At 39.6% G+C, this 14115-nt stretch overlaps 1 protein-coding gene across 3 annotated transcripts in view; it reads right to left on the bottom strand.

Moving 5' to 3' along the window:
* Positions 1–14115, bottom strand: part of LOC104479324 (poly(rC)-binding protein 3) — a 524839-nt gene that overhangs the window by 408351 nt on the left and 102373 nt on the right. For all 3 annotated transcript variants that reach the window (XM_086740457.1, XM_086740459.1, XM_086740456.1), the window contains exon 2: positions 10941–11078. The gene's annotated coding sequence lies outside the window, so the exon portion shown is untranslated. The remainder of the gene's footprint in view (positions 1–10940; positions 11079–14115) is intronic.

Below are 14115 nucleotides of genomic sequence, written 5' to 3'. Positions count from 1 at the left end.
CTTGTACTAGCTTTGAGTACATTTCTTGATATGCTGCTTACAAGGCCTGCGGACAGCTGTGAAGCATTTCCAAATAGGCTGTTACAAATAATTCTGAATAACTGCCATTCAGAAAGCCTTTACAGACATTGTTGCCTCCTTAGAAAAGGGATTGACTGAGAACGCTAAATCAATACAAGCCCAAGCTGATCCGTGGCTTTAGCACAAGACTGAAAATTGGCCTTCAAGCATTTTGAACACTTTTGTACTTCCTTCAAGGTCTGCGTAGCACTGACCAACCTTGAAAATTCTTGCTCTGCTCTAGGTCCTCAATGATATTACTGGAATATTAGCTAGTAGGTCAGATTGCAGAAAGTGTGGTTCAACTGAAACCATTAACAATAAAGTTTTATACTGTCTGAGGTCCTCTGTCTGCCTTCCTGTTCCTTGGCAGCAGCCAAAAAGTCCCACTGCCCTATCTGACATCTAACAACTTTAAGGAGCTTAAAAAAAAAAAAAAAAAAAGAACAAAAGCACATCTTTGTCCAAGATACTCCTACAAAGCTTGGAGACAGTTCAAAAAAATGTGCGTTTTGCAAAATTAAGTGCAGAATCAGCCCTCCATGTCTATTATTCCAGAAACATACAATAAATAGGTCCATTTTGTACAAGCATATCTAAAGCAGGTCTTAGCTTTTGTCTTCATCATTTGATAACATACCTTAAGAACTGAGAAGCAGTACCATTATAATCTCGTATGTTCCCATTATATACACAAGGACTTGTACTCAGACATTAACAAGAAGTACCTCTGTAAACCAGGAGCTCATCTGCCAGTCAGAAGGAGTAGGATTATTCTTATTAAATGCAGGAATTCTCACCAATGCAAGCCACCTCAGGCTTCCATGATTCTCAGAGATTTAGGGTGTGATTTCTTTAAACCTAAATTAGATGTCTAAAATAGACCAGATTCATTCAGCCCTAGCTCTACCTATTTCTCTCCATTGACTATACAGAGAGCCCAAGGCGATTAGTTCAGACACAAATACAGAAAGCTAGGGGAGATTCATCTTACTCAAGGGGCCTACAAGCTACCAATATGCTTGCTCTCTGTAAAAGAGCCCAAGATATATCAAGAAATGTGTAACATAAGGAAGCATCAATCCTGCAGAAATCCTTTGAAATGCTGAGTGATCATAGGTTTTTTTGTTTGTTTTTTTTTTTTTACACATCCTAAAGCAAGAACAATTTTTAATTGAAAAAAATAGACAGAACACCTAATCAAAATAGCAAAACAACAACAAAACTCACCTCCCCACCCCACTGACCTGAAAAGACACATTTCAAAAGGCCTTAGCTTGTTAACTCTCACAAAATTAAAGCCTGAGAAAGTTTCACAGTCACAGAAAGGCAAAATCATTTAAGCTAATAGATAATATTGGCAGTAAAACAAATATGAATAAACTGGCTTTGAACTTGCCTTAGACAAAAATTAGAAGGCTTCTAATTTTCACAGGAGCTCAGCTGGGGAACAATCAGCCTATAACAGGGCAAAGAACCCTGCTAAATTGAAGATGGACTATGACAGCCTTCTCAAAGGGATTTATACACTGCAGCAGCTGTAACGGCAAGAGGAAAGACAGAATGACTCAGGAGGTCCCTTCCAATCCTGTACTCCTCATTTAAGTTTCTACATAATAGCAGAGGTCACACAACAATCAAAGAGCAAATAGCACCAGTGTTCATGTAATTTGAGATACAACTTCAAAACTCCCCTCTTTCCCCCTGCCATCTCACCCCTCTCTGCCTTCATTGGACCCTAAGCCACTAGTGCCTGATAGATTAAACAGCCCTATGTTTTCTTCCAGGAAGTCACTGCCACCCTGATACTGAAGAAATACAACTTCCAATCCCTCTTCCTTTATTACCACAATGAGTATACTAAACAGCTACACAACAGAAAACAATTTGAACCCACCCCAGCAGCACCCTTATTTATGCACTATAGAAAATTGCATTTCAAAGCTGAAGCATAACACACATAAATCAGTCTGGTAAAACACTTCCTTTAGCAAACCAAAGATTTTTTTTTTAAATGTATTTTTGTGATATCTAACTGTCACAGTTTAGCCCCAGCATGGGCCCTCCCCAGGCCACAGCCTCCTTCAGGCATCCACCTGCTCTAGCATGGGGTCCTCCACGGGCTGCAGGTGGATCTCTGCTCCTCCATGGGCTGCAGGGGGACAGCCTGGCCTGCCTCACCACAGGCTGCACAGGAATCCCTGCCAGGACCAACTTTACTCTTCCTCCTCCTTCTTTACTGACCTCGGCCTCTGCAGAGGTATTTCTCTCATATTCTTACTCTTCTCTGCAGGGCTAGGCCACAGCCAGCCACCAGGCAGTTGGGGACAAGGCCCACACCTCCTGCTCTCTTCACACACTGCTGTTTTGTTTTCCCCTTCTTAAATACAGTATCACAAATTGGCTGGACCCCCAGCTAGCAGTGGGTCGACCCTGGAGCCAACCAGGTCCACTAGGCAAAGGGGAAGCCTCTAGCAGCTTCTCAAAGAAGCCACCACTGTAGCCCCTCTGCTACCAAAACCCAGCACACTAACTACAAGATGTAATCTAGGAAATACATATTACCTCCATTCACAAGGCAGGTCTGTCTCACTAGAAGAATTTGCTTTTTTCACTTCAGCACAGCTCCACAGCAAGATGAACTCCAGTGCTGGCTGATAAACCCAGCTAAGAACTAATTGGCTGTAAAGAGAAAACAGCTTTCACTTGGGCCTTACAGGGAGGCTCTCCTCTACTTTGGGAGGATAACTGAATAACAGAATTAAGAAAGCAAACAGCAGCACCTGTGGAAGTGGCACTGACACTCAGAAAAATGGATCCCTATAGACCTTTTTTAGGGAAACCTGTTAAGCACCTGATGAAAGTCTTATGTTACCTAAGTAAAACAAAAAGCACATGAAACACCTGCAATGCCTGCACTGAGGTATGAACTACCATAAGAGCTGAAATACTTACAGAAATGTTTTAAGGAGAGAAAAAAAAAAAGTATCAACATTCATAAACAACATTTTAAAAACAAAGCTCAGACCAGCTCCCCTCTCCAAAGAGCAGACAGCACCCAGAAGCACCCCTAGTTCGCAAATCCAATGTGGGATTGAACCTAAGCAACTTACTTAAAAAGTAAAGGAAAGTATGAGGCAGAATTAAGTGGCCTTATACGGTCCCCTGACAGCCTGAAGGTAGTCAAGAACACAATGAAAACTGCACTGACATTAAGGGAACTCCATTATAAGGAAAGAACATGACGTTATAAATGTGGAAGGAGAAGTAAAGTATCCCCTCCAAAATGCTGCTGAGCCTGGTGAGAAGGTATATGCTGACTATACAGGTTATTTCTGAACAAATAGTTTTTCCAAAAATATACTGTTTAAAGTTTTCTGAGATGCTAAAAAGAATCATTGCTGCTCTTAGTCAAGCTCTTCCCCACTAATTGCAATACAGCTGCTATTAGCCAGTTCCCCTGGCCTCTCCAGCTTTCATAGAGATTTGAAACCCTGATAATGTTTTTCATTTTGTTTCTTCTGTAGATAGAGGCAAAAGCATTTCCTTTCCAACAGCATGACACAGGCTACAGACAGCCTGACGCCAAAGCTTTCTGCAGATCAATATATTTAATGCATTTGAAGTCAGAAAAATCTCCCAGGCTAGTCTAGGGTTGCCTGAGCAAAAAGAAAGACAAAAAGGCTAGAGAGCTATGTGGATATGGATTTAATATTCAATTAACTTACTTAAGGATCTAACCATTTAAGTTACCTTCAGTTGTAATTTAGAGTATTTTTCTCAAAAAGTTTTGGTGAATACAGAGAAAAAGAATAATGTAGTAAGTGGAGTCAGATATGCTCAAACCCAGATTGGTGGGAGATACACAAAGACAAAATAATGAATAAATCCCATACATTGTGAGAACAAAAATATGATCAATCTCATCACACCAATTCTCTTTCTCCCCATCTACCACATTTATTTTGTTCGCTTAAATATTGCTCCAGGCACTCTGGCCTTTTCCACAGGTTTTCCTCGTTTACTTAAGATACCTCTCATTTTCATTAACCTTCAGTCTTTATTGCTCCAAAGCATCATTTTTTTTTTGCCCATCGATGCAATTTTACTGCCTCTTAAATACAAAAGCCAGAGGCAATCACACAAGTAAGGAAGCCAGTTATTCTCCTATCAAACCCATCAGAATTGTCCTCCTTCCATTCAAAAATTCCCCAAGGATTCCCATTCACTCTACCTTCCTTCCCCCTCCCACTCCACAAACCTGTATATCAAGAAAAAAAGGCATAAGCCTCACTAAACAATTTATCTTCCTTTTCATTCTTATTTCATATCCATTAAAAAACATTATTATGTATTAGGCTAGCCTATAAAACTCTAATTCCACAGTGCAATTGCTACCTTCCTGTCAGTCTTTAAAAGCTGCTAAATAATGGTACCCCAAGTTTACTCTTTGTCTTGCAAAAGAGAAGCATTTTTTATTGCTTACAATTGGAAGAGCAACTTAATAAACTTCAGCTCTATGTATAACCTTGTGCTGCCAGAAACAGTGAATAAAATAACATCTTTTGCCTTAGCATAGTATTAACTATGAAGCTCAAACACACGTTGCTTTAAATGCAAATATTATTTCATGCTAATATTTCAGCAAGAATGAATGCAATTATTTCATCAAAGCAGATGCAGTGGGAGGTAAGCAAGGTGAGGTAGCTGTTACTGGTTTGTGGGAAATAAATTGAGTCCCTTTCAGTCATTTTTTCTTGTATGGATTAGGTAGTTAGAAAGAGAAGTGTTGCCTTTCTGTTACATCAGAAGGTCTGGCTCCGAAGTTGCAGAAAACTTGTGCTGTTTTCCTGAGTACTAAAAGTCCAGGTTAACCCAATAATATTTGCTAAGTGTTTATAATAATTTTATAGGAATTGTATTGAAAATTGGGAAACCAAGAATCAGAGCGTGTCGCACAATCATTAAATTCAACATCAGTTATTTCTCTCTCTGACTGTATCCCATTCTGCTACAAATCTTCATCCTGATACATTATAGTGATACAAGAAAGTAAGGTCCCTGCCACAAATTCCAGGACAATCTGACTCCAGCAGATCTTGGGAATGGCACTTTATTCCTTTGTAGTAAATATATGAGGGGAGCAAGTGAATTATATCATCTGGCTTCAGCACAGCAGAACAGGAGAGAATTAAAGGAACAGCTTCAGTGTCTGGTTTTTACACAACGTTGTCTTGTGTTGGAAATGGCAGAAACCAGCTGCAGGCACTGCACCTTGGGACCAGGGCTGCCTCATGCCGTATCAGAGGCGCTGGGCAGCAGCCCAGCTCTCTGCACGCCTCTGCTTACCATGTCAAATTGCAGATGCGCTGCTTCAGCCAGAAGCTTTATGTGATGCCTGTCAGAGTTCCTAAAGAACTCAATGATCAAAAAAGTGATAATCCCCTCTCTGAAAAACTCCTCGTGTGGGTCCTGAGGTCTCTCATGGCTTGAGGTTCTTTTGGTAGAAAACTTTAGCCTGGAAGCAAGTAAGCAATAAAAATTCACACATGTATTCACATCACAATGCTAACTCTCCTCTGCATAAACTTCTCACTGAATCAACTCTTCTTAGTTGCTTGCTCCCACTATGCAGCAGTGCATAACAGAATATATACATTTCAGAAAACAAGTGCCATTTCCCTTGTGTCTATTACTCCTTATCTACAGAAAGCCGGTTTTCCCCATGATTTCTGAAGATACAGCTGTAATGTCACATAAGAGCTGCATACTAAAAAGTCAAAAACATGTAATATGCAATATAAAAAAAAAAAAGGACTTTTCTACCTCAACAGGACTCCCATCTGAGCAGCAAAATTTCTGGTTTGAACTTGCATTTTCAGAGATCTCGACTGTAATTTTTGTATCCTACACTACAGGCCTCGAGCTTTGCATATGATTTCCCAGTCCATGGAAATGTCTATTCTGTCTCTTAAATTTAAATATGGCATATGTAATACTGTAGCATCTAGAGAGTCCAACCAATACTGAGTCAGGCAGATGACAGAAAAAAATACTCTGCCTGCAAACTTGTACTCTTATATGGCAGTAGTACAGGTAAAAACTCCAGTATAGTCCATCAGCATATGGACCAGGGGCCAAATTCCTCTCTGCTGTACCAGCTGACTTCAAACAACCCGTGCCATTTCATTCCAACAAAGAGTTTGCCCCAAGGGTCTTGCTAACACTTTTGATCATAAACAGTAAAAGGGCAAGCTCAAGCTCAAATGAATTAACACGCTAGGTTTCTATGTTTCAGAAGAAGCAAAAGCTGTTCAGTCTATTGTGAAAAGAGGCATTTGTCTGATAAATGAAAAAAAAAAAAACATAAAAAACCAACCAGGTGTTGTCAAAATAAATGTGTATATGGCGGTCCAAAATACACATTATTTACTCCTAAGCATATACAAGGCTAAATATTATGGATGGCAGGACATAGCAATACTCTTCTGGAAGCTTCTCATAAGGAAGGCAGCTGATGCTACACTTACCTCTTGTACCTGTAAAATGGGTTACACCAAGAGACTTTCAACAACAGCAAGAGGTGAGTAAGAGGGTAAAACACAATACTGCTGTAGGACTAGATTTGTTGCACATGTTTAATTGTTATTCTGAAGGAGAGGTAATGACCAACTGTTAATTAAGTTAGTCAGATCTGCAGAAAGCTGTTAGAAAATTTTGAGACTTCATATTCAAAAGGGGACTGCAATGGCAGAGAAAATGCCAGGCTGCCAATTAAAGGTCTGGTGATCAAGTAGAGCAACAGAAACTTCTCATGTGGATTGACAGATCTTAAACTACCTATTATCACTCAAGGAAAAATCACAAAGTTTCATGTGAACAAGTTCTTCCCTAAAACAAACACACATTTACTCAAAAAGCAGCAATATCATCCTCAAAAAATATTAAGGAAGGCAGTACTAGAGTTAAGACTTCTTTTAACTTCCTGGAACGGCATTTTCTTTTTGGTGACCTTTCATAAAACACTGTGCCAGAAAAAAAAAAAAAAGCCAAAACAAAGAAAGAAAGAAACAACAACAGAAATGAAACAATAGCTGGAAAATATTAGGGCAATGAAAAACTTGCCTGAAAGACAGAGACATACTACAGAAAGACAAAACAGAAGTCCTTTCTACATAAACATTTCTCAAGAAAACTCACTTTTATGCTCTTTTATTCTGCTACAATTTTGTAAAGATTTCTTCTCAGAAGTTTCTACTGTAATTGTTGCAGAGGATTAAAACAAAATGGCCCAAATATTTTCAGTGAGACAAAAAATAAGAAGAACACAGTTACATTATACAATAGCAGTAGTGGAGAAAGTGGAGAAAGTAAATTACAATACCTTCAATAGAGCATAATTAAACTGTATTAATCGTTGCTGTGAACTGTCAATAAGTGCATCTATAAACCATATTTAGGTTAAAGCACTAAAGACAAGACAATATACTTTTTTCTACTATGGTTAACAGCTCTAGGTAAAGTTATCGTGGGTGTGAATTCAAACTCCCAACCGGAAATAAAACCCAAGGTATTGCATCCTGCAATAGTTTGGAAAAGAACAGCAGTTCTTGTATGAAGTGACTTTAAGATGAGAATCTTAGTTCCACATGTTGGTAGGAGAAGAAATCTTATTTCTTTAAGTGGGTTCTTGGTCAAGAGGAATTTTGGACCGCATACAAATTTAAGTCTGAATATGAAAACTGTCACCAGAAAACACTTGTTCATTGGCTGCTGTAGCTCATTTCTCATTCTGTCCTACTCTTTGAAGTCCCACTAACAACTCCACATCAGCAACAAGGTGCTCATCTCAAATTCAGGAGCCCCTGCAACCCTGAAACAACACCTAAGCCCCAAAATCTCTGATCTGCTCAGCATACACCTAACAGGCACAGGCAAATTTGCACCCCTCAGAAAATACCCTTGGTTTCTAGGGTGCACCTGGAAGAGGTAGGATCCTGTATTACACATGCATACAGCTGGAGCATTCACATAAGTGTGAAGGGGTCTTGTTTTCAGGCTCTACTCACCCTGAAGGGGTGTGGACACCCAGTTTCCAGCAGAACTACAAGCTGGTCTGGAGAACATGACTGGGGAGTGGTTCTCTAGCCTAGGCTAAGGAAGGGAAGAACCCTCAGTTTCACACAAGCAATGAGCTCCCACAGATCTGTCGGGCTGCAATGGTGACCACAAAGCCTGATGAGTCCTTTTAAAAAACCCTGCTGTGGGAACCGACCTACCTCCGGAGAAGAGCCTGGACTCTGCAGCCTGTAGGCACTGGGCTCTGCTCAGCTTTTGCTATGGGCTATTTCAAGGCAATTTCTGCTGCGTCTGCAGGTTTCCACCCAATCCTGGCATGCACTACAGAGGGAGATTGTGTGTCCCAGCCCTATGTCTTTATTGAGCCTTCCTGGGACTGGCTACTGAAGACACCTGTTTCAGCCCTAAATATGACAGCAGAGAAGCACAGCAACTACATCCTGCCCTTTGTTCTTACATATAAAGCATTTCTGGCCCAACATTGTAAACACTTCACAATTCTCCCACCAACTGCAGTGGGAAGTATATTGCATCTTCTATATTTTTATTTAACTCTCTCTGTACCTTGCATCTGAGGACATAAATGTTGTCCTTGTGATAAATTTCCTTACCATAAGATTACAGACACTAACAGCAATGAATGAAAGAAAAAACACTAGAAGAAAAAAGAAGTGCATTACTTAGACGAAATAATGGAAACCATAAATCACTGCAGTGACAGGATTAAATGTGAAACCTTTAATTATACGTTTAATCATTTACCAACTTCTTATTTTCCCTGTAGTTCATGAAGCTTCAATAAGATTTGAGTTTGAGGACGATTTTATTTTATATGTGAATTGCAAAATCAATACACATAGAAATGCTTTTAAAAATAAAAATAATATTAACTTTACTCTTCAACTATGTTGACACATTTACTGAACACCTTTATTGTTATCAGTCATACCGGCCCTCACTTGATGGCATCACTGTGTCAATGGACATCAAGTCCATCCTCATTGCACAGGGATTATATAAAATAAAGTAGAACTAGGGAGAAATAAGTGGTGGTTCAGAAAGTACACTACTGTATTAAAATAAGAGAGTGTAATTACGTTGTTGAAGAAGATACTGTGTTATTTATGAAGTATGGACAAACCTACGCCCACAGGCTGTGCCTGCTCCACTGCTTTTTCCACAAGGAGGCAAGAAGCAGGTGCTAGAGCAGAAAAGTGACTCCCCAGCCCCTGAACACCTTTCCCTATGGATCCCAGAGTCCAGCAACAAAGAACAGGGCTGTTTCCATCAGGTTCAGAGTGGGCAAGGGAGTAACAATTCTGTAAAAATTCTGTGCACCAGCATAATCTTTCAGCACACTCAGAACAGTTTTGACTGAAAAAAAACCCAAAGCAAAACAAAAAGCAAACCCAACAAAATGCCCCTTCTTCTGACTGGAGAGTAAGGCAAAGTCCAAACAGCCTTCGTGTTTACACAGATCCCGTCAAAGAATATGCGTTAGGAAAAAGCAGGCTTTCATCAAAGCCCAAATATTGCTTGTATGCTAAGAAAAACAGCCTAATATTATACTAAACACCTCATCTAGTAGCAATTGTAAAGGCGCTATTATACTGCTAGATATTGCATTGCATATCAGAGAGCTGTTGGCAGGAAAGTATCTGTCCTCTGGAGCACCCTTCATTTTGTTCTATTGTGTTGCAGGCTCTGGCAAATTGCCTAAAGGTTCCTAGCTGGGGTGGGTTGTCACACAGCTAAAACGGTAATTCAGCTGCTCTACATTTTCTTTAAAAGAAAAGTATCCACTGGGCCTAGGTTCCAGGGAAGACGGGTTTACTCTGCTCATTCAGCTCATGCTTTTTGCCCTGGCGCAGAAGACAGAAGCAGACAGGGCCTTGGCAGTGTTTAGGGTGCAGAAATGGGCAGGACTGAATACAGTGGGGAAGCACACACTCAGAGGGACTTTCAGCTGTCCCAATGGAGGAGGGCAACATTTTTATTATGTCTTTTGTAGAGACACAAACCACCAGATGGAGGACTCCGAGAGAATCTTGAAGTTTTGTTTAGATTTTCTGCCATGTTAGTCATCTGTTTCGATTTGGATCATCTTTTTGAAAAATAAGTCATCCTCTGTACATGAGACCCTTGAATCTGTTGGATTGGCTTGTTGGCACTTCACAGACCTCCTGGCTCACTGCTATGAACCAGAGGAAACGCTCCAGACTCTGCTGCGGTCTCTGCCTCTACCACATTTTGGAGTAGGCAAACGCAGAAAGAAAAGGGGATCATATAATTAAGTTCTGACTATCATATAAGTGGATTACACATTTGCTTCTCAGCTAGGTAATTTTTTTTCCACTGTGTTTTGTAAGCAAGAAAAAATTGCCTAGGGAAAGCATGGAATCCAGGCCCAGATCTGTAGGAGTCTAAGTACAGTCAGCACTGGGAAAATGAGTTTTCTTCCTTTCTTTCCTCTTTTGGATCTCTTTTTGAATCATGAGAAGCGTGGACTTATTCGGTAATACTTCGATAAAGGGCTTTAACAGCACCACATACATAAAAATCCCCAAGACACAGAACTATCTATTTTATTAAATGCATGTTCAAGGCTTAAACTAAAAATATAGGAGGTGTCTGTCTCGGTACTTCTGAACATATGCAGGGCACTAGTGTCAGAGACCTGGAAACAGGAGACATTTTTATCATCTTTTTCTCAAAAATTACTGGAGAGGACACTCCTGAGGCAACACCTAAAGCAAGAACACCTGACAACACAAGACTGAGATGCCAGGACATTTACTCACCCTGCCAGCAAGATGATCTATAGGTCTTTGGAGTTTTTCTGTCTTTCTTTTCTCTAGTCCACTCATGCATCAGGTCCCTTACAGATAAGGAACAGCCAAGGGAATTTATGTTTCTTGCTCTGGGTGTAAGATGGTTTCCTGTGACAGAGAGGACATAGAGACCAAATGTGGCATATGAAGGCATGGGAGCGACCATTTCAAATCACACTATAATTTAAGTAGTTCCTACCTCCTGCCTTCAACAGTAGCCAATATCGAGGAATAAAAACCCCAAGAGATGCTTTCCAAATAAGCAGTCTGGGGGAATCATTGCTTAGTAAGTGCCAGAATCTTTTATGCTGCCCTATTTAATTGCGGAGAGACATACATGAGGAGAGTTTCCAGTGTTTTACTCAATAGTATCTTATAGCAAGCAGTTCTGCTAGTTAATTGTGCACATTTGAAGTATGTTTTTACTTCATCAGTGTTAAATGCATGTATTTTAAAAATTTCTGTCCCACTATTCAGACACTACAGCAATGACCATGATCCTTTCTGAAATATTCATTCAATCTCGTCATTCTACACATCTTCTCTTCCCTGTACCTTCTCTAAACTACCTTTTCTACTTGCTTTTCACTCCAGAATGTCTCCCTTAAAGATTATCCATTGCTTTTGTGGTCTTTTTGAACATCTACAGACTTTTTGTCTTTAGGGTGGAGCTGCTCAGACCTAAATATATTTCAGAATGGTGACCGAGCATTTCTGTTTCCCTCTTTTCCTCCTTGTACCACCAAGGGAGCTATGGGAGACCAGTTCAAAGTCAAGCACGATAATCATCTATGGCACTTTTCTGCTCCATTTCCTCCAGAAAATCAGTGCTTCTGGTGGAGAAGTTGAAGAGAATTCAGAACGTACAAAAGAATCACATCCTCTACAACCACTGCGCTGCCATGGGAGAAAAGCAAACATGCAAACCCCCAAACATACTGCACTTGAGAACATTATTAAAAGCAGAAATGGGCAAATGTCTAGCTTTGAGGATTTCAGAGCTCCCCTGAATAATTTTTCTGAATTGTTAACTGAATACCAAGAGACTGTAATAATTCAGAAAAAAAAGAAACCAAGAATGGATAATTATTTTAATAATTGCCTCACAAAGCTTGAAGTATAAAGGACTTTCACTAGGGGTAACTTTGGAGGTGAAACTGCAAACTTCTCTTCAGAGATTTTTCTATTAAAGGTCATGGGTATCAAAATCTATCTTTCCTCTTTAGATCACTTAAAGCTACTATAAATAAAGTCTCCTATATGGCACCTTGGCATTGATTCCCACTTCAGTGTAATCAGCACTGTAGACACAGGAAATTCTTAAAATAAACAACAGTATTCTCTACTTACTGCCCTTAAAATGGAGTCAGGAGTTCTGTACATTTATTTTAAGATACTCATTGTCATTGCTCATTGAGCAAATTATTTTATTACTGTTTAGATGAACTCAACTACTATATCAATCAAAACACAGTGTAACTATGACAACAGTAATTCATGGTTTACCACTCTCTTTACTACTCACCAAATTAAGTAATTTTGCTGAATTATTTCTTAATAATAAAAATATGATAATTTACAAGAAGCAGTGTTCTTTATTGTTCTTAGAACTAGTCAAATATCTTCATGACAATTGTAAATACATCTATACATCTTTCTTGGATAAAAACAGACCGTGCAACTGGAACATATAGTGCCTATTCTACTGAAGCTATTAGAGAACTTACGGTGACTGTTCCAAAGTTCTGGCTAAAAGAAAAAAAATTCAAAACACTTGACATCTAAACAAACCGTTTAAAAAACCAAAAACCAACCTGTACTAAATTTACTAACATACAAATGAAAAGTCATGCTAAAAAAGAAAACTTTGTGGAAATAGAATATTTTTATATCCTTCAGATTACACTGCTGTATCTTGCTGAAAAAAATATTTGGGGATGTGAAGATGTAAGGGTGGGAAGTAAGAAGGATGACCTGAAAAATCTAAGACCATCATTGGTATCAGCTTCCCAGCTTGCTATGTGGAAAGTCATGCAAGCACAGCAGAAGGGCAGTGTGGACAGAGAGAGGGTGAAGAGGCAGGGAGGGTTGCCTGGGAGCAGTGCAGAACTTCCTTGTTCTGGCCTGCTTGGATGAAATTGGGGAATCCAGACCTCAGCTGGACTTAAAGCTGATGAGGGACATGAGGAGCAACCAGACGAGCTTCTAGGGGAACATCAGCAGCAAAAGGAAGGCTGAGGAACAGGTGGCTGGGAGAGGCTGATGAATCTCCACCCTTGTAGAGACTCCAGACTCAACTGAACAAGGCCCTGAGCAACGTTATTTACGTTTCCCTCACTTGGACTAGGACATTGTTAATGCACTCCGGAGGTCTGTTCTAACCAACATGATTCTGTGATTCTATGAAATACTTAATTTGCTTGCAGTTTTCTTCCCTCTGAATAAAAGAAGAGTGGAATTAAAAAGAAAAACTGGGGAAAAAAAAAGTAACAATTGATCTTTTATTTAATACTTTTCTGAAAGAAAAGATGCTGAATTTGAATACGAAATTCTGTGAATGGGGTAAAACTGCTAGACCACTACTAATTGCATTTTTATTTTTTATTTTATCTTTCACTCTCTATTACCTATATGATTTTGTAAGCCATTCAACTTGTTCTGCTTTTTTCCTGTTACTGAATTAATGCAGACCAATAAAGCAAGATTAACTGATGACCTAGTTCCCATCAGATTCTTGACTGATCTAGCTAAGCTCCAAGTCTGGGCAGGTGCTAGAACTGAGTAGCAAAGTTTGGTAAGCAGCTTTCCATGTGCCACATAGTAGCAATTCACAAGTGACAGTATAAAAGTGGGAGTAAATGGGACATGGAGATCTTGAGTTCTGCCTTCACAGAAGGACTTAAGGGGCCTTTTATTTCATCAGATGTTTCTCTGGACAGAAAGCTTCCTCTGTACCATGGGATGGCACCAGAGTGTAGGCATTATCATTTTCACAGGTGCATGCTCCATCTGTTTCCCTCTTTGCCTCTTCATGTTTACCCAAGAAAAAGCAAGAATTTAGCACCATAAACTTTTCAAACCTCACTAAGCAGCTTAATTATTCAGACAAAACACCATTGTTTTAAAAGTATCTGAACAAATGAAA

The sequence above is a fragment of the Chlamydotis macqueenii genome, chromosome 2 (assembly GCF_036417535.1).
Source record: "Chlamydotis macqueenii isolate bChlMac1 chromosome 2, bChlMac1.mat, whole genome shotgun sequence".
Taxonomy (NCBI): domain Eukaryota; kingdom Metazoa; phylum Chordata; class Aves; order Otidiformes; family Otididae; genus Chlamydotis; species Chlamydotis macqueenii.
Note: the sequence above shows the minus strand (reverse complement) of the source record. Positions and strands in the feature narration are given on the sequence as shown.